At 43.4% G+C, this 25,677-nt stretch overlaps 27 non-coding genes across 27 annotated transcripts; all 27 read left to right on the top strand.

Moving 5' to 3' along the window:
* Nucleotides 1–136: 136 nt before the first annotated feature.
* Nucleotides 137–208, top strand: TRNAM-CAU (transfer RNA methionine (anticodon CAU)). Its single transcript has one exon. It is a non-coding gene; the product is annotated as a tRNA-Met (tRNA).
* A 548-nt stretch (nucleotides 209–756) lies between these two features.
* Nucleotides 757–828, top strand: TRNAG-UCC (transfer RNA glycine (anticodon UCC)). The gene has a single exon. It is a non-coding gene; the product is annotated as a tRNA-Gly (tRNA).
* Nucleotides 829–1,456: 628 nt separating this feature from the next.
* TRNAM-CAU (transfer RNA methionine (anticodon CAU)) lies at nucleotides 1,457–1,528 on the top strand. Its single transcript has one exon. It is a non-coding gene; the product is annotated as a tRNA-Met (tRNA).
* Nucleotides 1,529–2,077: 549 nt separating this feature from the next.
* TRNAG-CCC (transfer RNA glycine (anticodon CCC)) lies at nucleotides 2,078–2,149 on the top strand. The gene has a single exon. It is a non-coding gene; the product is annotated as a tRNA-Gly (tRNA).
* An 867-nt stretch (nucleotides 2,150–3,016) lies between these two features.
* On the top strand, nucleotides 3,017–3,088 carry TRNAM-CAU (transfer RNA methionine (anticodon CAU)). Its single transcript has one exon. It is a non-coding gene; the product is annotated as a tRNA-Met (tRNA).
* A 548-nt stretch (nucleotides 3,089–3,636) lies between these two features.
* TRNAG-UCC (transfer RNA glycine (anticodon UCC)) lies at nucleotides 3,637–3,708 on the top strand. Its single transcript has one exon. It is a non-coding gene; the product is annotated as a tRNA-Gly (tRNA).
* A 1,249-nt stretch (nucleotides 3,709–4,957) lies between these two features.
* On the top strand, nucleotides 4,958–5,029 carry TRNAG-CCC (transfer RNA glycine (anticodon CCC)). Its single transcript has one exon. It is a non-coding gene; the product is annotated as a tRNA-Gly (tRNA).
* A 1,487-nt stretch (nucleotides 5,030–6,516) lies between these two features.
* On the top strand, nucleotides 6,517–6,588 carry TRNAG-UCC (transfer RNA glycine (anticodon UCC)). Its single transcript has one exon. It is a non-coding gene; the product is annotated as a tRNA-Gly (tRNA).
* Nucleotides 6,589–7,837: 1,249 nt separating this feature from the next.
* Nucleotides 7,838–7,909, top strand: TRNAG-CCC (transfer RNA glycine (anticodon CCC)). Its single transcript has one exon. It is a non-coding gene; the product is annotated as a tRNA-Gly (tRNA).
* Nucleotides 7,910–8,786: 877 nt separating this feature from the next.
* On the top strand, nucleotides 8,787–8,858 carry TRNAM-CAU (transfer RNA methionine (anticodon CAU)). The gene has a single exon. It is a non-coding gene; the product is annotated as a tRNA-Met (tRNA).
* A 548-nt stretch (nucleotides 8,859–9,406) lies between these two features.
* TRNAG-UCC (transfer RNA glycine (anticodon UCC)) lies at nucleotides 9,407–9,478 on the top strand. The gene has a single exon. It is a non-coding gene; the product is annotated as a tRNA-Gly (tRNA).
* A 1,249-nt stretch (nucleotides 9,479–10,727) lies between these two features.
* TRNAG-CCC (transfer RNA glycine (anticodon CCC)) lies at nucleotides 10,728–10,799 on the top strand. The gene has a single exon. It is a non-coding gene; the product is annotated as a tRNA-Gly (tRNA).
* A 1,487-nt stretch (nucleotides 10,800–12,286) lies between these two features.
* On the top strand, nucleotides 12,287–12,358 carry TRNAG-UCC (transfer RNA glycine (anticodon UCC)). The gene has a single exon. It is a non-coding gene; the product is annotated as a tRNA-Gly (tRNA).
* Nucleotides 12,359–13,607: 1,249 nt separating this feature from the next.
* On the top strand, nucleotides 13,608–13,679 carry TRNAG-CCC (transfer RNA glycine (anticodon CCC)). Its single transcript has one exon. It is a non-coding gene; the product is annotated as a tRNA-Gly (tRNA).
* Nucleotides 13,680–14,556: 877 nt separating this feature from the next.
* Nucleotides 14,557–14,628, top strand: TRNAM-CAU (transfer RNA methionine (anticodon CAU)). Its single transcript has one exon. It is a non-coding gene; the product is annotated as a tRNA-Met (tRNA).
* A 548-nt stretch (nucleotides 14,629–15,176) lies between these two features.
* Nucleotides 15,177–15,248, top strand: TRNAG-UCC (transfer RNA glycine (anticodon UCC)). Its single transcript has one exon. It is a non-coding gene; the product is annotated as a tRNA-Gly (tRNA).
* A 1,249-nt stretch (nucleotides 15,249–16,497) lies between these two features.
* On the top strand, nucleotides 16,498–16,569 carry TRNAG-CCC (transfer RNA glycine (anticodon CCC)). The gene has a single exon. It is a non-coding gene; the product is annotated as a tRNA-Gly (tRNA).
* An 877-nt stretch (nucleotides 16,570–17,446) lies between these two features.
* On the top strand, nucleotides 17,447–17,518 carry TRNAM-CAU (transfer RNA methionine (anticodon CAU)). The gene has a single exon. It is a non-coding gene; the product is annotated as a tRNA-Met (tRNA).
* A 548-nt stretch (nucleotides 17,519–18,066) lies between these two features.
* Nucleotides 18,067–18,138, top strand: TRNAG-UCC (transfer RNA glycine (anticodon UCC)). Its single transcript has one exon. It is a non-coding gene; the product is annotated as a tRNA-Gly (tRNA).
* Nucleotides 18,139–18,766: 628 nt separating this feature from the next.
* Nucleotides 18,767–18,838, top strand: TRNAM-CAU (transfer RNA methionine (anticodon CAU)). Its single transcript has one exon. It is a non-coding gene; the product is annotated as a tRNA-Met (tRNA).
* A 549-nt stretch (nucleotides 18,839–19,387) lies between these two features.
* On the top strand, nucleotides 19,388–19,459 carry TRNAG-CCC (transfer RNA glycine (anticodon CCC)). The gene has a single exon. It is a non-coding gene; the product is annotated as a tRNA-Gly (tRNA).
* Nucleotides 19,460–20,326: 867 nt separating this feature from the next.
* On the top strand, nucleotides 20,327–20,398 carry TRNAM-CAU (transfer RNA methionine (anticodon CAU)). The gene has a single exon. It is a non-coding gene; the product is annotated as a tRNA-Met (tRNA).
* A 548-nt stretch (nucleotides 20,399–20,946) lies between these two features.
* TRNAG-UCC (transfer RNA glycine (anticodon UCC)) lies at nucleotides 20,947–21,018 on the top strand. Its single transcript has one exon. It is a non-coding gene; the product is annotated as a tRNA-Gly (tRNA).
* A 628-nt stretch (nucleotides 21,019–21,646) lies between these two features.
* Nucleotides 21,647–21,718, top strand: TRNAM-CAU (transfer RNA methionine (anticodon CAU)). The gene has a single exon. It is a non-coding gene; the product is annotated as a tRNA-Met (tRNA).
* Nucleotides 21,719–22,267: 549 nt separating this feature from the next.
* TRNAG-CCC (transfer RNA glycine (anticodon CCC)) lies at nucleotides 22,268–22,339 on the top strand. The gene has a single exon. It is a non-coding gene; the product is annotated as a tRNA-Gly (tRNA).
* A 1,497-nt stretch (nucleotides 22,340–23,836) lies between these two features.
* TRNAG-UCC (transfer RNA glycine (anticodon UCC)) lies at nucleotides 23,837–23,908 on the top strand. Its single transcript has one exon. It is a non-coding gene; the product is annotated as a tRNA-Gly (tRNA).
* Nucleotides 23,909–25,157: 1,249 nt separating this feature from the next.
* On the top strand, nucleotides 25,158–25,229 carry TRNAG-CCC (transfer RNA glycine (anticodon CCC)). The gene has a single exon. It is a non-coding gene; the product is annotated as a tRNA-Gly (tRNA).
* The last annotated feature ends 448 nt before the right edge of the window (nucleotides 25,230–25,677 follow it).

Here is a 25,677-nt window from a genome sequence, read left to right as displayed (position 1 = left end):
GAGAGGGGAAGATGAAGTTTTTCTATACCCAGCATGCCATGCGATATACTTAGGCAAATGAGGTGAGAGCCCGACCAATCCCATGCTACTCTGCTGAATGCTCCTCATCTGCATAAAGAGAACACTTTCCCAAAGCAGCAGAGTGGCGCAGCGGAAGCGTGCTGGGCCCATAACCCAGAGGTCGATGGATCGAAACCATCCTCTGCTAGTTTTGCTTGATTTTTCTTCCAAGGACCAAGCTGTCATTTTAAGGCTGCCAGCAAGGAAAAGCGCAAGCTTGTGCCAGCTATGGTAGAAACGACTTCTAAACTATCTGTGTCTGCTGAAATACAAGAGAGGGATCGTCAAAGGGATCCACCCTGTACCTTGAAAGTAAAGACACACAATAATAAGCATAAATGACTGGTGGGACCTTCAAACACTTTTCTGGGCATGCTTTGAATATCATTCTTCCCTTTTTGTTCTGCTCTTATCTATCTCCTGGGCATTTCCTGGAATGTTCTCTCTTTCTTTCCCCTGCTTTGCTTCCCATGCTGCCTCTATATGTTCATATCCATTATTTGTACTGCTGCTTACCATTCTTCTCTTCTTCACAGCTTTGTCCTTGGTTTCAATCCCAGTTCCTTACAATCTGCTAAAACCTTTCTACTGCTTCTCATGTTGGTATCTAAACCAAATGCACCATTGAAGCTGGTGCAAGATAGACATTGAACTCAGGGTCGTAATGTTGAGAACCGAGATTGCACAGATCAGAGGGCGTTGGTGGTATAGTGGTGAGCATAGCTGCCTTCCAAGCAGTTGACCCGGGTTCGATTCCCGGCCAACGCAGTACCAATTCTTATATATTCTGCAATCAGGATATATTTTAATGCAACATGTCACAAAATGGAAATATCATGAACAGATTAATCAGCCATTATATAAAAAATAAACAAATATGTAGGCAAGCATCTCGATCGCCCCTTCTGCTATACTCATTGTCCTACTATATGATAAGTTTCATAAAGCAGAGTCACCACTCACATGAGCTGGTAATAAATATGTTACAGTGGGAAGACAATGAACGGGCTGAGGCCCGACCACACATTATAACTAAAGCATCTCTATGTTAAAAAGCATTCCTAGGTAATGTCTAGCCTCTGAAAAAAATATGTAAAATCCATCGATAAATCTGGCAAAAGTCCCCAATATTTTGGGCATACTTGTGCTCTCACCTGAATGTAGCGCCACCTTGTAGGCGCCGAAGGTAACTGCGGCTCACAAAATGTTTTATCAGAAGGCAAGTTGAGAGGAATCCAAGAGGCAGATGTCCTTGGAAAGAGCCTCTGACTGCAGCAGGAAGGATGAATGCTTCAAATTTGCACAGTTTCCTGCCCATCGTCCTCTCACGTCCTGAACGCCCACGTCACTCCCCTGAATGCTCCTCATCTGCATAAAGAGAACACTCTGAAAAAGGAGCAGAGTGGCGCAGCGGAAGCGTGCTGGGCCCATAACCCAGAGGTCGATGGATCGAAACCATCCTCTGCTAATTTTGCTTGATTTTTCTTCCAAGGACCAAGCTGTCATTTCCACGCTGCCGGAAAGGAAAAGCGCAAGCTTGTGCCAGCTAAGTGATATAAGACTTCTCAACTATCTGTGTCTGCTGAAATACAAGAGAGGGAGTGTCAAAGGATCCACCCTGTACTTTGAAAGTAAAGACACACAATAATAAGCATACATGACTGGTGGGACCTTCAAACACTTTTCTGTGCAGGCTTTGAATTTCATTCTTCCCTTTTTGTTCTGCTCTTATCTATCTCCTGGGCATTTCATGGAATGTTCTCTCTTTCTCTTCCCTGCTTTGCTTCCCTTGCTGCCTCTATATGTTATATATATATTAATTGTACTGCTGCTTTCCATTCTTCTCTTCTGCACAGCTTTGTCCTTGGTTTTAATCCCCAGTTCCTTACCAACTGCAAATAACGTTCTACTGCTTTTCATGTTGGTATCTAAACAAAATGCACCATTGAAGCAGGTGCAAGATAGTCATTGATCTCTGAGTCATAATATTTAGAACCGAGAGCGCAAATGTCAGAGGGCGTTGGTGGTATAGTGGTGAGCATAGCTGCTTCCCAAGCAGTTGACCCGGGTTCGATTCCCGGCCAACGCAATGCAAATACTTATATATTCTGCAAGCAGGATATATTTTAATGCAACATGTCACAAAATGGAAATATCATGAACAGATTAATCAGCCATTATATAAAAAATAAACAAATATGTAGGCAAGCATCTCGATCGCCCCTTCTGCTACATTCATTGACCTAATATATGATAAGTTTCATAAAGCAGAGTCACCACTCACATGTGCTGGTAATAAATATGTTACAGTGGGCAGACATTATAACTCTAGCATCTCTATGTTAGAAAGCATTTCTAGGCAATATCTAGCCTCTGAAAAAAATATACAAGATCCACCGATAAATCTGTCAAAAGTCCTTAACATTTTGTGCATACTTGTGCTCTCACCTGCATGTAGCGCCACCTTGTAGCTGTCGAAGGTAACTGCGGCTCACAAAATGTTTTATCAGAAGGCAAGTTGAGAGGAATCCAAGAGGCAGATGTCCATGGAAAGAGCGTCTCACTGCAGCAGGAAGGTTGAATGATTCAAATTTGCATAGTTTCCTGTCCAACGTCCACAACGCTCCCAAACGCTCAAAAGCCTCACACCGGGCAAGCCCTCACCGGGTAGATCTCTGGCACCCAGGTAAAGCCAAATCCTGAGCATGCTAGCGCTAGTATCACAGAGAGAGATATAGAGGGTTCAAGAGCTGCTGTCTTGATAAAGGTTTGAAACGGCTAGTGCCTGAGAGTGTCTGACTTTCAGTTATGACTGATTGTGAGAGGGGAAGATGAAGTTTTTCTATACCCAGCATGCCTTGCGATATACTTAGGCAAATGAGGTGAGAGCCCGACCAATCCCATGCTACTCTGCTGAATGCTCCTCATCTGCATAAAGAGAACACTTTCCCAAAGCAGCAGAGTGGCGCAGCGGAAGCGTGCTGGGCCCATAACCCAGAGGTCGATGGATCGAAACCATCCTCTGCTAGTTTTGCTTGATTTTTCTTCCAAGGACCAAGCTGTCATTTTAAGGCTGCCAGCAAGGAAAAGCGCAAGCTTGTGCCAGCTATGGTAGAAACGACTTCTGAACTATCTGTGTCTGCTGAAATACAAGAGAGGGATCGTCAAAGGGATCCACCCTGTATCTTGAAAGTAAAGACACACAATAATAAGCATAAATGACTGGTGGGACCTTCAAACACTTTTCTGGGCATGCTTTGAATATCATTCTTCCCTTTTTGTTCTGCTCTTATCTATCTCCTGGGCATTTCCTGGAATGTTCTCTCTTTCTTTCCCCTGCTTTGCTTCCCATGCTGCCTCTATATGTTCATATCCATTATTTGTACTGCTGCTTACCATTCTTCTCTTCTTCACAGCTTTGTCCTTGGTTTCAATCCCAGTTCCTTACAATCTGCTAAAACCTTTCTACTGCTTCTCATGTTGGTATCTAAACCAAATGCACCATTGAAGCTGGTGCAAGATAGACATTGAACTCAGGGTCGTAATGTTGAGAACCGAGATTGCACAGATCAGAGGGCGTTGGTGGTATAGTGGTGAGCATAGCTGCCTTCCAAGCAGTTGACCCGGGTTCGATTCCCGGCCAACGCAGTACCAATTCTTATATATTCTGCAATCAGGATATATTTTAATGCAACATGTCACAAAATGGAAATATCATGAACAGATTAATCAGCCATTATATAAAAAATAAACAAATATGTAGGCAAGCATCTCGATCGCCCCTTCTGCTATACTCATTGTCCTACTATATGATAAGTTTCATAAAGCAGAGTCACCACTCACATGAGCTGGTAATAAATATGTTACAGTGGGAAGACAATGAACGGGCTGAGGCCCGACCACACATTATAACTAAAGCATCTCTATGTTAAAAAGCATTCCTAGGTAATGTCTAGCCTCTGAAAAAAATATGTAAAATCCATCGATAAATCTGGCAAAAGTCCCCAATATTTTGGGCATACTTGTGCTCTCACCTGAATGTAGCGCCACCTTGTAGGCGCCGAAGGTAACTGCGGCTCACAAAATGTTTTATCAGAAGGCAAGTTGAGAGGAATCCAAGAGGCAGATGTCCTTGGAAAGAGCCTCTGACTGCAGCAGGAAGGATGAATGCTTCAAATTTGCACAGTTTCCTGCCCATCGTCCTCTCACGTCCCGAACGCCCACGTCACTCCCCTGAATGCTCCTCATCTGCATAAAGAGAACACTCTGAAAAAGGAGCAGAGTGGCGCAGCGGAAGCGTGCTGGGCCCATAACCCAGAGGTTGATGGATCGAAACCATCCTCTGCTAATTTTGCTTGATTTTTCTTCCAAGGACCAAGCTGTCATTTCCACGCTGCCGGAAAGGAAAAGCGCAAGCTTGTGCCAGCTAAGTGATATAAGACTTCTCAACTATCTGTGTCTGCTGAAATACAAGAGAGGGAGTGTCAAAGGATCCACCCTGTACTTTGAAAGTAAAGACACACAATAATAAGCATACATGACTGGTGGGACCTTCAAACACTTTTCTGTGCAGGCTTTGAATTTCATTCTTCCCTTTTTGTTCTGCTCTTATCTATCTCCTGGGCATTTCATGGAATGTTCTCTCTTTCTCTTCCCTGCTTTGCTTCCCTTGCTGCCTCTATATGTTATATATATATTAATTGTACTGCTGCTTTCCATTCTTCTCTTCTGCACAGCTTTGTCCTTGGTTTTAATCCCCAGTTCCTTACCCTCTGCAAATAACGTTCTACTGCTTTTCATGTTGGTATCTAAACCAAATGCACCATTGAAGCAGGTGCAAGATAGTCATTGATCTCTGAGTCATAATATTTAGAACCGAGAGCGCAAATGTCAGAGGGCGTTGGTGGTATAGTGGTGAGCATAGCTGCTTCCCAAGCAGTTGACCCGGGTTCGATTCCCGGCCAACGCAATGCAAATACTTATATATTCTGCAAGCAGGATATATTTTAATGCAACATGTCACAAAATGGAAATATCATGAACAGATTAATCAGCCATTATATAAAAAATAAACAAATATGTAGGCAAGCATCTCGATCGCCCCTTCTGCTACATTCATTGACCTAATATATGATAAGTTTCATAAAGCAGAGTCACCACTCACATGTGCTGGTAATAAATATGTTACAGTGGGCAGACATTATAACTCTAGCATCTCTATGTTAGAAAGCATTTCTAGGCAATATCTAGCCTCTGAAAAAAATATACAAGATCCACCGATAAATCTGTCAAAAGTCCTTAACATTTTGTGCATACTTGTGCTCTCACCTGCATGTAGCGCCACCTTGTAGCTGTCGAAGGTAACTGCGGCTCACAAAATGTTTTATCAGAAGGCAAGTTGAGAGGAATCCAAGAGGCAGATGTCCATGGAAAGAGCGTCTCACTGCAGCAGGAAGGTTGGATGATTCAAATTTGCATAGTTTCCTGTCCAACGTCCAGAACGCTCCCAAACGCTCAAAAGCCTCACACCGGGCAAGCCCTCACCGGGTAGATCTCTGGCACCCAGGTAAAGCCAAATCCTGAGCATGCTAGCGCTAGTATCACAGAGAGAGATATAGAGGGTTCAAGAGCTGCTGTCTTGATAAAGGTTTGAAACGGCTAGTGCCTGAGAGTGTCTGACTTTCAGTTATGACTGATTGTGAGAGGGGAAGATGAAGTTTTTCTATACCCAGCATGCCTTGCGATATACTTAGGCAAATGAGGTGAGAGCCCGACCAATCCCATGCTACTCTGCTGAATGCTCCTCATCTGCATAAAGAGAACACTTTCCCAAAGCAGCAGAGTGGCGCAGCGGAAGCGTGCTGGGCCCATAACCCAGAGGTTGATGGATCGAAACCATCCTCTGCTAGTTTTGCTTGATTTTTCTTCCAAGGACCAAGCTGTCATTTTAAGGCTGCCAGCAAGGAAAAGCGCAAGCTTGTGCCAGCTATGGTAGAAACGACTTCTGAACTATCTGTGTCTGCTGAAATACAAGAGAGGGATCGTCAAAGGGATCCACCCTGTACCTTGAAAGTAAAGACACACAATAATAAGCATAAATGACTGGTGGGACCTTCAAACACTTTTCTGGGCATGCTTTGAATATCATTCTTCCCTTTTTGTTCTGCTCTTATCTATCTCCTGGGCATTTCCTGGAATGTTCTCTCTTTCTTTCCCCTGCTTTGCTTCCCATGCTGCCTCTATATGTTCATATCCATTATTTGTACTGCTGCTTACCATTCTTCTCTTCTTCACAGCTTTGTCCTTGGTTTCAATCCCAGTTCCTTACAATCTGCTAAAACCTTTCTACTGCTTCTCATGTTGGTATCTAAACCAAATGCACCATTGAAGCTGGTGCAAGATAGACATTGAACTCAGGGTCGTAATGTTGAGAACCGAGATTGCACAGATCAGAGGGCGTTGGTGGTATAGTGGTGAGCATAGCTGCCTTCCAAGCAGTTGACCCGGGTTCGATTCCCGGCCAACGCAGTACCAATTCTTATATATTCTGCAATCAGGATATATTTTAATGCAACATGTCACAAAATGGAAATATCATGAACAGATTAATCAGCCATTATATAAAAAATAAACAAATATGTAGGCAAGCATCTCGATCGCCCCTTCTGCTATACTCATTGTCCTACTATATGATAAGTTTCATAAAGCAGAGTCACCACTCACATGAGCTGGTAATAAATATGTTACAGTGGGAAGACAATGAACGGGCTGAGGCCCGACCACACATTATAACTAAAGCATCTCTATGTTAAAAAGCATTCCTAGGTAATGTCTAGCCTCTGAAAAAAATATGTAAAATCCATCGATAAATCTGGCAAAAGTCCCCAATATTTTGGGCATACTTGTGCTCTCACCTGAATGTAGCGCCACCTTGTAGGCGCCGAAGGTAACTGCGGCTCACAAAATGTTTTATCAGAAGGCAAGTTGAGAGGAATCCAAGAGGCAGATGTCCTTGGAAAGAGCCTCTGACTGCAGCAGGAAGGATGAATGCTTCAAATTTGCACAGTTTCCTGCCCATCGTCCTCTCACGTCCCGAACGCCCACGTCACTCCCCTGAATGCTCCTCATCTGCATAAAGAGAACACTCTGAAAAAGGAGCAGAGTGGCGCAGCGGAAGCGTGCTGGGCCCATAACCCAGAGGTTGATGGATCGAAACCATCCTCTGCTAATTTTGCTTGATTTTTCTTCCAAGGACCAAGCTGTCATTTCCACGCTGCCGGAAAGGAAAAGCGCAAGCTTGTGCCAGCTAAGTGATATAAGACTTCTCAACTATCTGTGTCTGCTGAAATACAAGAGAGGGAGTGTCAAAGGATCCACCCTGTACTTTGAAAGTAAAGACACACAATAATAAGCATACATGACTGGTGGGACCTTCAAACACTTTTCTGTGCAGGCTTTGAATTTCATTCTTCCCTTTTTGTTCTGCTCTTATCTATCTCCTGGGCATTTCATGGAATGTTCTCTCTTTCTCTTCCCTGCTTTGCTTCCCTTGCTGCCTCTATATGTTATATATATATTAATTGTACTGCTGCTTTCCATTCTTCTCTTCTGCACAGCTTTGTCCTTGGTTTTAATCCCCAGTTCCTTACCCTCTGCAAATAACGTTCTACTGCTTTTCATGTTGGTATCTAAACCAAATGCACCATTGAAGCAGGTGCAAGATAGTCATTGATCTCTGAGTCATAATATTTAGAACCGAGAGCGCAAATGTCAGAGGGCGTTGGTGGTATAGTGGTGAGCATAGCTGCTTCCCAAGCAGTTGACCCGGGTTCGATTCCCGGCCAACGCAATGCAAATACTTATATATTCTGCAAGCAGGATATATTTTAATGCAACATGTCACAAAATGGAAATATCATGAACAGATTAATCAGCCATTATATAAAAAATAAACAAATATGTAGGCAAGCATCTCGATCGCCCCTTCTGCTACATTCATTGACCTAATATATGATAAGTTTCATAAAGCAGAGTCACCACTCACATGTGCTGGTAATAAATATGTTACAGTGGGCAGACATTATAACTCTAGCATCTCTATGTTAGAAAGCATTTCTAGGCCATATCTAGCCTCTGAAAAAAATATACAAGATCCACCGATAAATCTGTCAAAAGTCCTTAACATTTTGTGCATACTTGTGCTCTCACCTGCATGTAGCGCCACCTTGTAGCTGTCGAAGGTAACTGCGGCTCACAAAATGTTTTATCAGAAGGCAAGTTGAGAGGAATCCAAGAGGCAGATGTCCATGGAAAGAGCGTCTCACTGCAGCAGGAAGGTTGGATGATTCAAATTTGCATAGTTTCCTGTCCAACGTCCACAACGCTCCCAAACGCTCCCAAACGCTCAAAAGCCTCACACCGGGCAAGCCCTCACCGGGTAGATCTCTGGCACCCAGGTAAAGCCAAATCCTGAGCATGCTAGCGCTAGTATCACAGAGAGAGATATAGAGGGTTCAAGAGCTGCTGTCTTGATAAAGGTTTGAAACGGCTAGTGCCTGAGAGTGTCTGACTTTCAGTTATGACTGATTGTGAGAGGGGAAGATGAAGTTTTTCTATACCCAGCATGCCTTGCGATATACTTAGGCAAATGAGGTGAGAGCCCGACCAATCCCATGCTACTCTGCTGAATGCTCCTCATCTGCATAAAGAGAACACTTTCCCAAAGCAGCAGAGTGGCGCAGCGGAAGCGTGCTGGGCCCATAACCCAGAGGTCGATGGATCGAAACCATCCTCTGCTAGTTTTGCTTGATTTTTCTTCCAAGGACCAAGCTGTCATTTTAAGGCTGCCAGCAAGGAAAAGCGCAAGCTTGTGCCAGCTATGGTAGAAACGACTTCTGAACTATCTGTGTCTGCTGAAATACAAGAGAGGGATCGTCAAAGGGATCCACCCTGTATCTTGAAAGTAAAGACACACAATAATAAGCATAAATGACTGGTGGGACCTTCAAACACTTTTCTGGGCATGCTTTGAATATCATTCTTCCCTTTTTGTTCTGCTCTTATCTATCTCCTGGGCATTTCCTGGAATGTTCTCTCTTTCTTTCCCCTGCTTTGCTTCCCATGCTGCCTCTATATGTTCATATCCATTATTTGTACTGCTGCTTACCATTCTTCTCTTCTTCACAGCTTTGTCCTTGGTTTCAATCCCAGTTCCTTACAATCTGCTAAAACCTTTCTACTGCTTCTCATGTTGGTATCTAAACCAAATGCACCATTGAAGCTGGTGCAAGATAGACATTGAACTCAGGGTCGTAATGTTGAGAACCGAGATTGCACAGATCAGAGGGCGTTGGTGGTATAGTGGTGAGCATAGCTGCCTTCCAAGCAGTTGACCCGGGTTCGATTCCCGGCCAACGCAGTACCAATTCTTATATATTCTGCAATCAGGATATATTTTAATGCAACATGTCACAAAATGGAAATATCATGAACAGATTAATCAGCCATTATATAAAAAATAAACAAATATGTAGGCAAGCATCTCGATCGCCCCTTCTGCTATACTCATTGTCCTACTATATGATAAGTTTCATAAAGCAGAGTCACCACTCACATGAGCTGGTAATAAATATGTTACAGTGGGAAGACAATGAACGGGCTGAGGCCCGACCACACATTATAACTAAAGCATCTCTATGTTAAAAAGCATTCCTAGGTAATGTCTAGCCTCTGAAAAAAATATGTAAAATCCATCGATAAATCTGGCAAAAGTCCCCAATATTTTGGGCATACTTGTGCTCTCACCTGAATGTAGCGCCACCTTGTAGGCGCCGAAGGTAACTGCGGCTCACAAAATGTTTTATCAGAAGGCAAGTTGAGAGGAATCCAAGAGGCAGATGTCCTTGGAAAGAGCCTCTGACTGCAGCAGGAAGGATGAATGCTTCAAATTTGCACAGTTTCCTGCCCATCGTCCTCTCACGTCCCGAACGCCCACGTCACTCCCCTGAATGCTCCTCATCTGCATAAAGAGAACACTCTGAAAAAGGAGCAGAGTGGCGCAGCGGAAGCGTGCTGGGCCCATAACCCAGAGGTTGATGGATCGAAACCATCCTCTGCTAATTTTGCTTGATTTTTCTTCCAAGGACCAAGCTGTCATTTCCACGCTGCCGGAAAGGAAAAGCGCAAGCTTGTGCCAGCTAAGTGATATAAGACTTCTCAACTATCTGTGTCTGCTGAAATACAAGAGAGGGAGTGTCAAAGGATCCACCCTGTACTTTGAAAGTAAAGACACACAATAATAAGCATACATGACTGGTGGGACCTTCAAACACTTTTCTGTGCAGGCTTTGAATTTCATTCTTCCCTTTTTGTTCTGCTCTTATCTATCTCCTGGGCATTTCATGGAATGTTCTCTCTTTCTCTTCCCTGCTTTGCTTCCCTTGCTGCCTCTATATGTTATATATATATTAATTGTACTGCTGCTTTCCATTCTTCTCTTCTGCACAGCTTTGTCCTTGGTTTTAATCCCCAGTTCCTTACCCTCTGCAAATAACGTTCTACTGCTTTTCATGTTGGTATCTAAACCAAATGCACCATTGAAGCAGGTGCAAGATAGTCATTGATCTCTGAGTCATAATATTTAGAACCGAGAGCGCAAATGTCAGAGGGCGTTGGTGGTATAGTGGTGAGCATAGCTGCTTCCCAAGCAGTTGACCCGGGTTCGATTCCCGGCCAACGCAATGCAAATACTTATATATTCTGCAAGCAGGATATATTTTAATGCAACATGTCACAAAATGGAAATATCATGAACAGATTAATCAGCCATTATATAAAAAATAAACAAATATGTAGGCAAGCATCTCGATCGCCCCTTCTGCTACATTCATTGACCTAATATATGATAAGTTTCATAAAGCAGAGTCACCACTCACATGTGCTGGTAATAAATATGTTACAGTGGGCAGACATTATAACTCTAGCATCTCTATGTTAGAAAGCATTTCTAGGCAATATCTAGCCTCTGAAAAAAATATACAAGATCCACCGATAAATCTGTCAAAAGTCCTTAACATTTTGTGCATACTTGTGCTCTCACCTGCATGTAGCGCCACCTTGTAGCTGTCGAAGGTAACTGCGGCTCACAAAATGTTTTATCAGAAGGCAAGTTGAGAGGAATCCAAGAGGCAGATGTCCATGGAAAGAGCGTCTCACTGCAGCAGGAAGGTTGGATGATTCAAATTTGCATAGTTTCCTGTCCAACGTCCAGAACGCTCCCAAACGCTCAAAAGCCTCACACCGGGCAAGCCCTCACCGGGTAGATCTCTGGCACCCAGGTAAAGCCAAATCCTGAGCATGCTAGCGCTAGTATCACAGAGAGAGATATAGAGGGTTCAAGAGCTGCTGTCTTGATAAAGGTTTGAAACGGCTAGTGCCTGAGAGTGTCTGACTTTCAGTTATGACTGATTGTGAGAGGGGAAGATGAAGTTTTTCTATACCCAGCATGCCTTGCGATATACTTAGGCAAATGAGGTGAGAGCCCGACCAATCCCATGCTACTCTGCTGAATGCTCCTCATCTGCATAAAGAGAACACTTTCCCAAAGCAGCAGAGTGGCGCAGCGGAAGCGTGCTGGGCCCATAACCCAGAGGTTGATGGATCGAAACCATCCTCTGCTAGTTTTGCTTGATTTTTCTTCCAAGGACCAAGCTGTCATTTTAAGGCTGCCAGCAAGGAAAAGCGCAAGCTTGTGCCAGCTATGGTAGAAACGACTTCTGAACTATCTGTGTCTGCTGAAATACAAGAGAGGGATCGTCAAAGGGATCCACCCTGTACCTTGAAAGTAAAGACACACAATAATAAGCATAAATGACTGGTGGGACCTTCAAACACTTTTCTGGGCATGCTTTGAATATCATTCTTCCCTTTTTGTTCTGCTCTTATCTATCTCCTGGGCATTTCCTGGAATGTTCTCTCTTTCTTTCCCCTGCTTTGCTTCCCATGCTGCCTCTATATGTTCATATCCATTATTTGTACTGCTGCTTACCATTCTTCTCTTCTTCACAGCTTTGTCCTTGGTTTCAATCCCAGTTCCTTACAATCTGCTAAAACCTTTCTACTGCTTCTCATGTTGGTATCTAAACCAAATGCACCATTGAAGCTGGTGCAAGATAGACATTGAACTCAGGGTCGTAATGTTGAGAACCGAGATTGCACAGATCAGAGGGCGTTGGTGGTATAGTGGTGAGCATAGCTGCCTTCCAAGCAGTTGACCCGGGTTCGATTCCCGGCCAACGCAGTACCAATTCTTATATATTCTGCAATCAGGATATATTTTAATGCAACATGTCACAAAATGGAAATATCATGAACAGATTAATCAGCCATTATATAAAAAATAAACAAATATGTAGGCAAGCATCTCGATCGCCCCTTCTGCTATACTCATTGTCCTACTATATGATAAGTTTCATAAAGCAGAGTCACCACTCACATGAGCTGGTAATAAATATGTTACAGTGGGAAGACAATGAACGGGCTGAGGCCCGACCACACATTATAACTAAAGCATCTCTATGTTAAAAAGCATTCCTAGGTAATGTCTAGCCTCTGAAAAAAATATGTAAAATCCATCGATAAATCTGGCAAAAGTCCCCAATATTTTGGGCATACTTGTGCTCTCACCTGAATGTAGCGCCACCTTGTAGGCGCCGAAGGTAACTGCGGCTCACAAAATGTTTTATCAGAAGGCAAGTTGAGAGGAATCCAAGAGGCAGATGTCCTTGGAAAGAGCCTCTGACTGCAGCAGGAAGGATGAATGCTTCAAATTTGCACAGTTTCCTGCCCATCGTCCTCTCACGTCCCGAACGCCCACGTCACTCCCCTGAATGCTCCTCATCTGCATAAAGAGAACACTCTGAAAAAGGAGCAGAGTGGCGCAGCGGAAGCGTGCTGGGCCCATAACCCAGAGGTTGATGGATCGAAACCATCCTCTGCTAATTTTGCTTGATTTTTCTTCCAAGGACCAAGCTGTCATTTCCACGCTGCCGGAAAGGAAAAGCGCAAGCTTGTGCCAGCTAAGTGATATAAGACTTCTCAACTATCTGTGTCTGCTGAAATACAAGAGAGGGAGTGTCAAAGGATCCACCCTGTACTTTGAAAGTAAAGACACACAATAATAAGCATACATGACTGGTGGGACCTTCAAACACTTTTCTGTGCAGGCTTTGAATTTCATTCTTCCCTTTTTGTTCTGCTCTTATCTATCTCCTGGGCATTTCATGGAATGTTCTCTCTTTCTCTTCCCTGCTTTGCTTCCCTTGCTGCCTCTATATGTTATATATATATTAATTGTACTGCTGCTTTCCATTCTTCTCTTCTGCACAGCTTTGTCCTTGGTTTTAATCCCCAGTTCCTTACCCTCTGCAAATAACGTTCTACTGCTTTTCATGTTGGTATCTAAACCAAATGCACCATTGAAGCAGGTGCAAGATAGTCATTGATCTCTGAGTCATAATATTTAGAACCGAGAGCGCAAATGTCAGAGGGCGTTGGTGGTATAGTGGTGAGCATAGCTGCTTCCCAAGCAGTTGACCCGGGTTCGATTCCCGGCCAACGCAATGCAAATACTTATATATTCTGCAAGCAGGATATATTTTAATGCAACATGTCACAAAATGGAAATATCATGAACAGATTAATCAGCCATTATATAAAAAATAAACAAATATGTAGGCAAGCATCTCGATCGCCCCTTCTGCTACATTCATTGACCTAATATATGATAAGTTTCATAAAGCAGAGTCACCACTCACATGTGCTGGTAATAAATATGTTACAGTGGGCAGACATTATAACTCTAGCATCTCTATGTTAGAAAGCATTTCTAGGCCATATCTAGCCTCTGAAAAAAATATACAAGATCCACCGATAAATCTGTCAAAAGTCCTTAACATTTTGTGCATACTTGTGCTCTCACCTGCATGTAGCGCCACCTTGTAGCTGTCGAAGGTAACTGCGGCTCACAAAATGTTTTATCAGAAGGCAAGTTGAGAGGAATCCAAGAGGCAGATGTCCATGGAAAGAGCGTCTCACTGCAGCAGGAAGGTTGGATGATTCAAATTTGCATAGTTTCCTGTCCAACGTCCACAACGCTCCCAAACGCTCCCAAACGCTCAAAAGCCTCACACCGGGCAAGCCCTCACCGGGTAGATCTCTGGCACCCAGGTAAAGCCAAATCCTGAGCATGCTAGCGCTAGTATCACAGAGAGAGATATAGAGGGTTCAAGAGCTGCTGTCTTGATAAAGGTTTGAAACGGCTAGTGCCTGAGAGTGTCTGACTTTCAGTTATGACTGATTGTGAGAGGGGAAGATGAAGTTTTTCTATACCCAGCATGCCTTGCGATATACTTAGGCAAATGAGGTGAGAGCCCGACCAATCCCATGCTACTCTGCTGAATGCTCCTCATCTGCATAAAGAGAACACTTTCCCAAAGCAGCAGAGTGGCGCAGCGGAAGCGTGCTGGGCCCATAACCCAGAGGTCGATGGATCGAAACCATCCTCTGCTAGTTTTGCTTGATTTTTCTTCCAAGGACCAAGCTGTCATTTTAAGGCTGCCAGCAAGGAAAAGCGCAAGCTTGTGCCAGCTATGGTAGAAACGACTTCTAAACTATCTGTGTCTGCTGAAATACAAGAGAGGGATCGTCAAAGGGATCCACCCTGTACCTTGAAAGTAAAGACACACAATAATAAGCATAAATGACTGGTGGGACCTTCAAACACTTTTCTGGGCATGCTTTGAATATCATTCTTCCCTTTTTGTTCTGCTCTTATCTATCTCCTGGGCATTTCCTGGAATGTTCTCTCTTTCTTTCCCCTGCTTTGCTTCCCATGCTGCCTCTATATGTTCATATCCATTATTTGTACTGCTGCTTACCATTCTTCTCTTCTTCACAGCTTTGTCCTTGGTTTCAATCCCAGTTCCTTACAATCTGCTAAAACCTTTCTACTGCTTCTCATGTTGGTATCTAAACCAAATGCACCATTGAAGCTGGTGCAAGATAGACATTGAACTCAGGGTCGTAATGTTGAGAACCGAGATTGCACAGATCAGAGGGCGTTGGTGGTATAGTGGTGAGCATAGCTGCCTTCCAAGCAGTTGACCCGGGTTCGATTCCCGGCCAACGCAGTACCAATTCTTATATATTCTGCAATCAGGATATATTTTAATGCAACATGTCACAAAATGGAAATATCATGAACAGATTAATCAGCCATTATATAAAAAATAAACAAATATGTAGGCAAGCATCTCGATCGCCCCTTCTGCTATACTCATTGTCCTACTATATGATAAGTTTCATAAAGCAGAGTCACCACTCACATGAGCTGGTAATAAATATGTTACAGTGGGAAGACAATGAACGGGCTGAGGCCCGACCACACATTATAACTAAAGCATCTCTATGTTAAAAAGCATTCCTAGGTAATGTCTAGCCTCTGAAAAAAATATGTAAAATCCATCGATAAATCTGGCAAAAGTCCCCAATATTTTGGGCATACTTGTGCTCTCACCTGAATGTAGCGCCACCTTGTAGGCGCCGAAGGTAACTGCGGCTCACAAAATGTTTTATCAGAAGGCAAGTTGAGAGGAATCCAAGAGGCAGATGTCCTTGGAAAGAGCCTCTGACTGCAGCAGGAAGGATGAATGCTTCAAATTTGCACAGTTTCCTGCCCATCGTCCTCTCACGTCCCGAACGCCCACGTCACTCCCCTGAATGCTCCTCATCTGCATAAAGAGAACACTCTGAAAAAGGAGCAGAGTGGCGCAGCGGAAGCGTGCTGGGCCCATAACCCAGAGGTTGATGGATCGAAACCATCCTCTGCTAATTTTGCTTGATTTTTCTTCCAAGGACCAAGCTGTCATTTCCACGCTGCCGGAAAGGAAAAGCGCAAGCTTGTGCCAGCTAAGTGATATAAGACTTCTCAACTATCTGTGTCTGCTGAAATACAAGAGAGGGAGTGTCAAAGGATCCACCCTGTACTTTGAAAGTAAAGACACACAATAATAAGCATACATGACTGGTGGGACCTTCAAACACTTTTCTGTGCAGGCTTTGAATTTCATTCTTCCCTTTTTGTTCTGCTCTTATCTATCTCCTGGGCATTTCATGGAATGTTCTCTCTTTCTCTTCCCTGCTTTGCTTCCCTTGCTGCCTCTATATTTTATATATATATTAATTGTACTGCTGCTTTCCATTCTTCTCTTCTGCACAGCTTTGTCCTTGGTTTTAATCCCCAGTTCCTTACCCTCTGCAAATAACGTTCTACTGCTTTTCATGTTGGTATCTAAACCAAATGCACCATTGAAGCAGGTGCAAGATAGTCATTGATCTCTGAGTCATAATATTTAGAACCGAGAGCGCAAATGTCAGAGGGCGTTGGTGGTATAGTGGTGAGCATAGCTGCTTCCCAAGCAGTTGACCCGGGTTCGATTCCCGGCCAACGCAATGCAAATACTTATATATTCTGCAAGCAGGATATATTTTAATGCAACATGTCACAAAATGGAAATATCATGAACAGATTAATCAGCCATTATATAAAAAATAAACAAATATGTAGGCAAGCATCTCGATCGCCCCTTCTGCTACATTCATTGACCTAATATATGATAAGTTTCATAAAGCAGAGTCACCACTCACATGTGCTGGTAATAAATATGTTACAGTGGGCAGACATTATAACTCTAGCATCTCTATGTTAGAAAGCATTTCTAGGCAATATCTAGCCTCTGAAAAAAATATACAAGATCCACCGATAAATCTGTCAAAAGTCCTTAACATTTTGTGCATACTTGTGCTCTCACCTGCATGTAGCGCCACCTTGTAGCTGTCGAAGGTAACTGCGGCTCACAAAATGTTTTATCAGAAGGCAAGTTGAGAGGAATCCAAGAGGCAGATGTCCATGGAAAGAGCGTCTCACTGCAGCAGGAAGGTTGGATGATTCAAATTTGCATAGTTTCCTGTCCAACGTCCACAACGCTCCCAAACGCTCCCAAACGCTCAAAAGCCTCACACCGGGCAAGCCCTCACCGGGTAGATCTCTGGCACCCAGGTAAAGCCAAATCCTGAGCATGCTAGCGCTAGTATCACAGAGAGAGATATAGAGGGTTCAAGAGCTGCTGTCTTGATAAAGGTTTGAAACGGCTAGTGCCTGAGAGTGTCTGACTTTCAGTTATGACTGATTGTGAGAGGGGAAGATGAAGTTTTTCTATACCCAGCATGCCTTGCGATATACTTAGGCAAATGAGGTGAGAGCCCGACCAATCCCATGCTACTCTGCTGAATGCTCCTCATCTGCATAAAGAGAACACTTTACCAAAGCAGCAGAGTGGCGCAGCGGAAGCGTGCTGGGCCCATAACCCAGAGGTCGATGGATCGAAACCATCCTCTGCTAGTTTTGCTTGATTTTTCTTCCAAGGACCAAGCTGTCATTTTAAGGCTGCCAGCAAGGAAAAGCGCAAGCTTGTGCCAGCTATGGTAGAAACGACTTCTAAACTATCTGTGTCTGCTGAAATACAAGAGAGGGATCGTCAAAGGGATCCACCCTGTACCTTGAAAGTAAAGACACACAATAATAAGCATAAATGACTGGTGGGACCTTCAAACACTTTTCTGGGCATGCTTTGAATATCATTCTTCCCTTTTTGTTCTGCTCTTATCTATCTCCTGGGCATTTCCTGGAATGTTCTCTCTTTCTTTCCCCTGCTTTGCTTCCCATGCTGCCTCTATATGTTCATATCCATTATTTGTACTGCTGCTTACCATTCTTCTCTTCTTCACAGCTTTGTCCTTGGTTTCAATCCCAGTTCCTTACAATCTGCTAAAACCTTTCTACTGCTTCTCATGTTGGTATCTAAACCAAATGCACCATTGAAGCTGGTGCAAGATAGACATTGAACTCAGGGTCGTAATGTTGAGAACCGAGATTGCACAGATCAGAGGGCGTTGGTGGTATAGTGGTGAGCATAGCTGCCTTCCAAGCAGTTGACCCGGGTTCGATTCCCGGCCAACGCAGTACCAATTCTTATATATTCTGCAATCAGGATATATTTTAATGCAACATGTCACAAAATGGAAATATCATGAACAGATTAATCAGCCATTATATAAAAAATAAACAAATATGTAGGCAAGCATCTCGATCGCCCCTTCTGCTATACTCATTGTCCTACTATATGATAAGTTTCATAAAGCAGAGTCACCACTCACATGAGCTGGTAATAAATATGTTACAGTGGGAAGACAATGAACGGGCTGAGGCCCGACCACACATTATAACTAAAGCATCTCTATGTTAAAAAGCATTCCTAGGTAATGTCTAGCCTCTGAAAAAAATATGTAAAATCCATCGATAAATCTGGCAAAAGTCCCCAATATTTTGGGCATACTTGTGCTCTCACCTGAATGTAGCGCCACCTTGTAGGCGCCGAAGGTAACTGCGGCTCACAAAATGTTTTATCAGAAGGCAAGTTGAGAGGAATCCAAGAGGCAGATGTCCTTGGAAAGAGCCTCTGACTGCAGCAGGAAGGATGAATGCTTCAAATTTGCACAGTTTCCTGCCCATCGTCCTCTCACGTCCCGAACGCCCACGTCACTCCCCTGAATGCTCCTCATCTGCATAAAGAGAACACTCTGAAAAAGGAGCAGAGTGGCGCAGCGGAAGCGTGCTGGGCCCATAACCCAGAGGTCGATGGATCGAAACCATCCTCTGCTAATTTTGCTTGATTTTTCTTCCAAGGACCAAGCTGTCATTTCCACGCTGCCGGAAAGGAAAAGCGCAAGCTTGTGCCAGCTAAGTGATATAAGACTTCTCAACTATCTGTGTCTGCTGAAATACAAGAGAGGGAGTGTCAAAGGATCCACCCTGTACTTTGAAAGTAAAGACACACAATAATAAGCATACATGACTGGTGGGACCTTCAAACACTTTTCTGTGCAGGCTTTGAATTTCATTCTTCCCTTTTTGTTCTGCTCTTATCTATCTCCTGGGCATTTCATGGAATGTTCTCTCTTTCTCTTCCCTGCTTTGCTTCCCTTGCTGCCTCTATATGTTATATATATATTAATTGTACTGCTGCTTTCCATTCTTCTCTTCTGCACAGCTTTGTCCTTGGTTTTAATCCCCAGTTCCTTACCAACTGCAAATAACGTTCTACTGCTTTTCATGTTGGTATCTAAACAAAATGCACCATTGAAGCAGGTGCAAGATAGTCATTGATCTCTGAGTCATAATATTTAGAACCGAGAGCGCAAATGTCAGAGGGCGTTGGTGGTATAGTGGTGAGCATAGCTGCTTCCCAAGCAGTTGACCCGGGTTCGATTCCCGGCCAACGCAATGCAAATACTTATATATTCTGCAAGCAGGATATATTTTAATGCAACATGTCACAAAATGGAAATATCATGAACAGATTAATCAGCCATTATATAAAAAATAAACAAATATGTAGGCAAGCATCTCGATCGCCCCTTCTGCTACATTCATTGACCTAATATATGATAAGTTTCATAAAGCAGAGTCACCACTCACATGTGCTGGTAATAAATATGTTACAGTGGGCAGACATTATAACTCTAGCATCTCTATGTTAGAAAGCATTTCTAGGCAATATCTAGCCTCTGAAAAAAATATACAAGATCCACCGATAAATCTGTCAAAAGTCCTTAACATTTTGTGCATACTTGTGCTCTCACCTGCATGTAGCGCCACCTTGTAGCTGTCGAAGGTAACTGCGGCTCACAAAATGTTTTATCAGAAGGCAAGTTGAGAGGAATCCAAGAGGCAGATGTCCATGGAAAGAGCGTCTCACTGCAGCAGGAAGGTTGGATGATTCAAATTTGCATAGTTTCCTGTCCAACGTCCACAACGCTCCCAAACGCTCAAAAGCCTCACACCGGGCAAGCCCTCACCGGGTAGATCTCTGGCACCCAGGTAAAGCCAAATCCTGAGCATGCTAGCGCTAGTATCACAGAGAGAGATATAGAGGGTTCAAGAGCTGCTGTCTTGATAAAGGTTTGAAACGGCTAGTGCCTGAGAGTGTCTGACTTTCAGTTATGACTGATTGTGAGAGGGGAAGATGAAGTTTTTCTATACCCAGCATGCCTTGCGATATACTTAGGCAAATGAGGTGAGAGCCCGACCAATCCCATGCTACTCTGCTGAATGCTCCTCATCTGCATAAAGAGAACACTTTCCCAAAGCAGCAGAGTGGCGCAGCGGAAGCGTGCTGGGCCCATAACCCAGAGGTCGATGGATCGAAACCATCCTCTGCTAGTTTTGCTTGATTTTTCTTCCAAGGACCAAGCTGTCATTTTAAGGCTGCCAGCAAGGAAAAGCGCAAGCTTGTGCCAGCTATGGTAGAAACGACTTCTAAACTATCTGTGTCTGCTGAAATACAAGAGAGGGATCGTCAAAGGGATCCACCCTGTACCTTGAAAGTAAAGACACACAATAATAAGCATAAATGACTGGTGGGACCTTCAAACACTTTTCTGGGCATGCTTTGAATATCATTCTTCCCTTTTTGTTCTGCTCTTATCTATCTCCTGGGCATTTCCTGGAATGTTCTCTCTTTCTTTCCCCTGCTTTGCTTCCCATGCTGCCTCTATATGTTCATATCCATTATTTGTACTGCTGCTTACCATTCTTCTCTTCTTCACAGCTTTGTCCTTGGTTTCAATCCCAGTTCCTTACAATCTGCTAAAACCTTTCTACTGCTTCTCATGTTGGTATCTAAACCAAATGCACCATTGAAGCTGGTGCAAGATAGACATTGAACTCAGGGTCGTAATGTTGAGAACCGAGATTGCACAGATCAGAGGGCGTTGGTGGTATAGTGGTGAGCATAGCTGCCTTCCAAGCAGTTGACCCGGGTTCGATTCCCGGCCAACGCAGTACCAATTCTTATATATTCTGCAATCAGGATATATTTTAATGCAACATGTCACAAAATGGAAATATCATGAACAGATTAATCAGCCATTATATAAAAAATAAACAAATATGTAGGCAAGCATCTCGATCGCCCCTTCTGCTATACTCATTGTCCTACTATATGATAAGTTTCATAAAGCAGAGTCACCACTCACATGAGCTGGTAATAAATATGTTACAGTGGGAAGACAATGAACGGGCTGAGGCCCGACCACACATTATAACTAAAGCATCTCTATGTTAAAAAGCATTCCTAGGTAATGTCTAGCCTCTGAAAAAAATATGTAAAATCCATCGATAAATCTGGCAAAAGTCCCCAATATTTTGGGCATACTTGTGCTCTCACCTGAATGTAGCGCCACCTTGTAGGCGCCGAAGGTAACTGCGGCTCACAAAATGTTTTATCAGAAGGCAAGTTGAGAGGAATCCAAGAGGCAGATGTCCTTGGAAAGAGCCTCTGACTGCAGCAGGAAGGATGAATGCTTCAAATTTGCACGGTTTCCTGCCCATCGTCCTCTCACGTCCCGAACGCCCACGTCACTCCCCTGAATGCTCCTCATCTGCATAAAGAGAACACTCTGAAAAAGGAGCAGAGTGGCGCAGCGGAAGCGTGCTGGGCCCATAACCCAGAGGTCGATGGATCGAAACCATCCTCTGCTAATTTTGCTTGATTTTTCTTCCAAGGACCAAGCTGTCATTTCCACGCTGCCGGAAAGGAAAAGCGCAAGCTTGTGCCAGCTAAGTGATATAAGACTTCTCAACTATCTGTGTCTGCTGAAATACAAGAGAGGGAGTGTCAAAGGATCCACCCTGTACTTTGAAAGTAAAGACACACAATAATAAGCATACATGACTGGTGGGACCTTCAAACACTTTTCTGTGCAGGCTTTGAATTTCATTCTTCCCTTTTTGTTCTGCTCTTATCTATCTCCTGGGCATTTCATGGAATGTTCTCTCTTTCTCTTCCCTGCTTTGCTTCCCTTGCTGCCTCTATATGTTATATATATATTAATTGTACTGCTGCTTTCCATTCTTCTCTTCTGCACAGCTTTGTCCTTGGTTTTAATCCCCAGTTCCTTACCAACTGCAAATAACGTTCTACTGCTTTTCATGTTGGTATCTAAACAAAATGCACCATTGAAGCAGGTGCAAGATAGTCATTGATCTCTGAGTCATAATATTTAGAACCGAGAGCGCAAATGTCAGAGGGCGTTGGTGGTATAGTGGTGAGCATAGCTGCTTCCCAAGCAGTTGACCCGGGTTCGATTCCCGGCCAACGCAATGCAAATACTTATATATTCTGCAAGCAGGATATATTTTAATGCAACATGTCACAAAATGGAAATATCATGAACAGATTAATCAGCCATTATATAAAAAATAAACAAATATGTAGGCAAGCATCTCGATCGCCCCTTCTGCTACATTCATTGACCTAATATATGATAAGTTTCATAAAGCAGAGTCACCACTCACATGTGCTGGTAATAAATATGTTACAGTGGGCAGACATTATAACTCTAGCATCTCTATGTTAGAAAGCATTTCTAGGCAATATCTAGCCTCTGAAAAAAATATACAAGATCCACCGATAAATCTGTCAAAAGTCCTTAACATTTTGTGCATACTTGTGCTCTCACCTGCATGTAGCGCCACCTTGTAGCTGTCGAAGGTAACTGCAGCTCACAAAATGTTTTATCAGAAGGCAAGTTGAGAGGAATCCAAGAGGCAGATGTCCATGGAAAGAGCGTCTCACTGCAGCAGGAAGGTTGGATGATTCAAATTTGCATAGTTTCCTGTCCAACGTCCACAACGCTCCCAAACGCTCCCAAACGCTCAAAAGCCTCACACCGGGCAAGCCCTCACCGGGTAGATCTCTGGCACCCAGGTAAAGCCAAATCCTGAGCATGCTAGCGCTAGTATCACAGAGAGAGATATAGAGGGTTCAAGAGCTGCTGTCTTGATAAAGGTTTGAAACGGCTAGTGCCTGAGAGTGTCTGACTTTCAGTTATGACTGATTGTGAGAGGGGAAGATGAAGTTTTTCTATACCCAGCATGCCTTGCGATATACTTAGGCAAATGAGGTGAGAGCCCGACCAATCCCATGCTACTCTGCTGAATGCTCCTCATCTGCATAAAGAGAACACTTTCCCAAAGCAGCAGAGTGGCGCAGCGGAAGCGTGCTGGGCCCATAACCCAGAGGTCGATTGATCGAAACCATCCTCTGCTAGTTTTGCTTGATTTTTCTTCCAAGGACCAAGCTGTCATTTTAAGGCTGCCAGCAAGGAAAAGCGCAAGCTTGTGCCAGCTATGGTAGAAACGACTTCTAAACTATCTGTGTCTGCTGAAATACAAGAGAGGGATCGTCAAAGGGATCCACCCTGTACCTTGAAAGTAAAGACACACAATAATAAGCATAAATGACTGGTGGGACCTTCAAACACTTTTCTGGGCATGCTTTGAATATCATTCTTCCCTTTTTGTTCTGCTCTTATCTATCTCCTGGGCATTTCCTGGAATGTTCTCTCTTTCTTTCCCCTGCTTTGCTTCCCATGCTGCCTCTATATGTTCATATCCATTATTTGTACTGCTGCTTACCATTCTTCTCTTCTTCACAGCTTTGTCCTTGGTTTCAATCCCAGTTCCTTACAATCTGCTAAAACCTTTCTACTGCTTCTCATGTTGGTATCTAAACCAAATGCACCATTGAAGCTGGTGCAAGATAGACATTGAACTCAGGGTCGTAATGTTGAGAACCGAGATTGCACAGATCAGAGGGCGTTGGTGGTATAGTGGTGAGCATAGCTGCCTTCCAAGCAGTTGACCCGGGTTCGATTCCCGGCCAACGCAGTACCAATTCTTATATATTCTGCAATCAGGATATATTTTAATGCAACATGTCACAAAATGGAAATATCATGAACAGATTAATCAGCCATTATATAAAAAATAAACAAATATGTAGGCAAGCATCTCGATCGCCCCTTCTGCTATACTCATTGTCCTACTATATGATAAGTTTCATAAAGCAGAGTCACCACTCACATGAGCTGGTAATAAATATGTTACAGTGGGAAGACAATGAACGGGCTGAGGCCCGACCACACATTATAACTAAAGCATCTCTATGTTAAAAAGCATTCCTAGGTAATGTCTAGCCTCTGAAAAAAATATGTAAAATCCATCGATAAATCTGGCAAAAGTCCCCAATATTTTGGGCATACTTGTGCTCTCACCTGAATGTAGCGCCACCTTGTAGGCGCCGAAGGTAACTGCGGCTCACAAAATGTTTTATCAGAAGGCAAGTTGAGAGGAATCCAAGAGGCAGATGTCCTTGGAAAGAGCCTCTGACTGCAGCAGGAAGGATGAATGCTTCAAATTTGCACAGTTTCCTGCCCATCGTCCTCTCACGTCCCGAACGCCCACGTCACTCCCCTGAATGCTCCTCATCTGCATAAAGAGAACACTCTGAAAAAGGAGCAGAGTGGCGCAGCGGAAGCGTGCTGGGCCCATAACCCAGAGGTTGATGGATCGAAACCATCCTCTGCTAATTTTGCTTGATTTTTCTTCCAAGGACCAAGCTGTCATTTCCACGCTGCCGGAAAGGAAAAGCGCAAGCTTGTGCCAGCTAAGTGATATAAGACTTCTCAACTATCTGTGTCTGCTGAAATACAAGAGAGGGAGTGTCAAAGGATCCACCCTGTACTTTGAAAGTAAAGACACACAATAATAAGCATACATGACTGGTGGGACCTTCAAACACTTTTCTGTGCAGGCTTTGAATTTCATTCTTCCCTTTTTGTTCTGCTCTTATCTATCTCCTGGGCATTTCATGGAATGTTCTCTCTTTCTCTTCCCTGCTTTGCTTCCCTTGCTGCCTCTATATGTTATATATATATTAATTGTACTGCTGCTTTCCATTCTTCTCTTCTGCACAGCTTTGTCCTTGGTTTTAATCCCCAGTTCCTTACCCTCTGCAAATAACGTTCTACTGCTTTTCATGTTGGTATCTAAACCAAATGCACCATTGAAGCAGGTGCAAGATAGTCATTGATCTCTGAGTCATAATATTTAGAACCGAGAGCGCAAATGTCAGAGGGCGTTGGTGGTATAGTGGTGAGCATAGCTGCTTCCCAAGCAGTTGACCCGGGTTCGATTCCCGGCCAACGCAATGCAAATACTTATATATTCTGCAAGCAGGATATATTTTAATGCAACATGTCACAAAATGGAAATATCATGAACAGATTAATCAGCCATTATATAAAAAATAAACAAATATGTAGGCAAGCATCTCGATCGCCCCTTCTGCTACATTCATTGACCTAATATATGATAAGTTTCATAAAGCAGAGTCACCACTCACATGTGCTGGTAATAAATATGTTACAGTGGGCAGACATTATAACTCTAGCATCTCTATGTTAGAAAGCATTTCTAGGCAATATCTAGCCTCTGAAAAAAATATACAAGATCCACCGATAAATCTGTCAAAAGTCCTTAACATTTTGTGCATACTTGTGCTCTCACCTGCATGTAGCGCCACCTTGTAGCTGTCGAAGGTAACTGCGGCTCACAAAATGTTTTATCAGAAGGCAAGTTGAGAGGAATCCAAGAGG

This window comes from Lissotriton helveticus, chromosome 11 (assembly GCF_964261635.1).
Source record: "Lissotriton helveticus chromosome 11, aLisHel1.1, whole genome shotgun sequence".
Classification (NCBI taxonomy): domain Eukaryota; kingdom Metazoa; phylum Chordata; class Amphibia; order Caudata; family Salamandridae; genus Lissotriton; species Lissotriton helveticus.
The sequence above is the reverse complement of the archived record's forward strand: the minus strand, read 5'-3'. Positions and strand labels throughout refer to the sequence as shown.